The sequence below is a fragment of the Bemisia tabaci genome, chromosome 2 (genome assembly GCF_918797505.1).
Source record: "Bemisia tabaci chromosome 2, PGI_BMITA_v3".
Classification (NCBI taxonomy): Eukaryota; Metazoa; Arthropoda; class Insecta; order Hemiptera; family Aleyrodidae; genus Bemisia; species Bemisia tabaci.
In genome coordinates this window covers 36311842-36314380 of record NC_092794.1, presented here as the reverse complement: position 1 = coordinate 36314380, position 2539 = coordinate 36311842, and the positions used below count along the sequence as shown (strand labels likewise).

The 2539-nt window shown below is 35.8% G+C and overlaps 1 long non-coding RNA gene across 2 annotated transcripts; it reads left to right on the top strand.

Moving 5' to 3' along the window:
* The first annotated feature begins 257 nt into the window (after positions 1–257).
* On the top strand, positions 258–2336 carry LOC140224075 (uncharacterized). 2 transcript variants are annotated; one of them, XR_011899322.1, is made up of 4 exons: positions 258–721; positions 1039–1153; positions 1471–1585; positions 2109–2336. It is a non-coding gene; the product is annotated as an uncharacterized lncRNA (long non-coding RNA). The 2 variants fall into 2 exon arrangements; XR_011899323.1 differs by lacking the exon at positions 1471–1585 and having other exon boundaries at positions 259–721.
* Positions 2337–2539: the final 203 nt, after the last annotated feature.

Below are 2539 nucleotides of genomic sequence, written 5' to 3'. Positions count from 1 at the left end.
TCATTGGGTACAGCGACGTTTTTATCCTGTCGATTTTCTTGAAAATGGTGTAATTTAAGGGAAAAAGTCATTCTATAAAAAGTGCTTGAAATTAAATAAAGAGTTGATTTAAGTAAAAAAATCGGACATTATGGTCCGTTTTTACAGCGTCAACATAACCCTCAACGAGCGTCTTGTTTACATTGATGACGTAGGTGGGTACAAATCCTCAAGATGCAAACACCTCCTTTTTTTTCTCTATGCAACATACCATCCAGCGATGAGGAAAAATATTGGAAGTTAGGACGAGTTAGTCAAAAACATCGGCCTTTCGGGTAAGCGTCGTCGGTTGAATTTCCTCGATTTTTTTAAAGTTTTTTTCTATTATAGTAACATTTTAGGTTTAAAATATTCTATTAGAATGTCGAGCGCGTTACAGAGCACTATATCGTACATAATTCAGCTCGGATTTATTCTCAGATTCGTAATAAACGGGGTCCTGTAGTACGGAGTCGTAAAGGTTTTTTTGTGATCCTTCAGAGAGAATTGCAACGGAGAAATGTCATTGATGCGGATTCTTAGCTCTTATCTTGAACGTCATATCTTTAGTGTTATTAGTGCGCGTTCACCGTTAAAATGTGTTCGATTCTTGTGCTCTAAGTTCTCAGTTTTAGTGCGAGAAAATGCTGTTTTTCCACTCCGATCCCTCACCATGTTTTCAAGCCCAGCATTTTGCTAATGTGTAAGTAGAAAACCTCGTTTTACTCCTCAGACTTTTCCTCCATTCTCTAAACTGCAAGAATCAAAATTACATGATGCGCTCCTGCTCAAAAAGTGCAAGTCCAACAAGGAAACAACCCACTAATATTGCTATAATTATTGTTAATTACTCCATGTACTGACGATTTAAAAGATTCTTCATCAAGTCATTAAAGGACTCTAGGAAAATGTTGAATGATCACCACTTCAGGTGTCTGCTGAAAATACCCGATGAAATGCATCTTCTCATGCAAAGAATATTAAAATTGTTATTCTAAAAATTTCCTTGTTTGTTCGCAGATGCTGCATAATCGGCAGATTGTTAATCATTTTATGAATCATCACACATTGAAAACCTGTCTTTTTCCGTATGAAAATGCTCACCATGTTTTCAAGCCCAGCATTTCGCTAATGTGTAAGTAGAAAACCTCGTTTTACTCTCCAGACTTTTTCTCTATTTTCTAAACTGCATGCATTAAAATTACATGATACGCTCTTGCTCAAAAAGTGCAAGTCCAACAAGGAAACAACCCACTAATATTGCTATAATTATTGTTAATTACTCCATGTACTGACGATTTAAAAGATTCTACATCAAGTCATTAAAGGGCTCTAGGAAAATGTTGAATGATCACCACTTCAGGTGTCTGCTGAAAATACCCGATGAAATGCATCTTTTCATGCAAAGAATATTAACATTGTTATTCTAAAAATTTCCTTGTTTGTTCGCAGATGCTGCATAATCGGCAGATTGTTAAACATTATATGAATCATCACACATTGAAAACCTGTCTTTTTCCTTATGAAAATGCTCACCATGTTTTCAAGCCCAGCATTTTGCTAATGTGTAAGTAGAAAACCTCGTTTTACTCCTCAGACTTTTCCTCCATTTTCTAAACTGCAAGAATCAAAATTACATGATGCGCTCCTGCTCAAAAAGTGCAAGTCCAACAAGGAAACAACCCACTAATATTGCTGTAATTATTGTGAATTACTCCATGTACTGACAATTTAAAAGATTCTCTAATAAGTCAATTGAAGACTCAATGGAAACACTGAGCAAACACCATATCAGGTGTCTGCTGTAAATAACTGTTGGAATGTTTCTCAGCATTCTGCCTCCCCTTTCAATCGTTGGCGACACCTTTGCAGGGATAAAACTCATTTTTTAGGAGCCTAATTAACTTTTTGCATATTCATTATGGCGCATTCAATTTTGGTACGTCAACTTTTTTAGGCGCCACAATGTCCCAGTCCTGTAATTTTATGGTTTGCCTGTAGAAGGCAGAGCACTGTCTTTACTTGAAAAATACATTACTTGAAAAATACAATGATTTTTTTTCTAAGGAAAGTATCTTTTGTGTTCACAGAAGCTGCATAGTTGGCGAACTGTAGATGATCCAGCAATCATGATATGTGAATTCAAATCTTCAATGTAATGTGTTAAACTTGTCTACGTCTAGTGATGCTCAATGTTGTTTATCTATGATTAGTTTCTGTCACATCACCTAGCAAGAGTGTGTCACCATTGCCCTCGATTTTGTTGTAAAATGAAAATGAAATTTTATCAATTAAAGCCTTCTAAAATCTTGCTCATATCTTGCCTTTTGTCACTCAGTTTGTTTCCCCCTAGCTGTGAATATCATTCCATGTCCATATGGCCCGTAGAAACGTATGACCGTTCCAATTTATCCTGCAAGTCATGTGTGACTTTAACCATTCAAAAATACAAACTAGGAAGAAAAGAATAAGTCATAATATGCTACAGCATAAGTTCTATGTTTTAATGCTCAAAGTATGT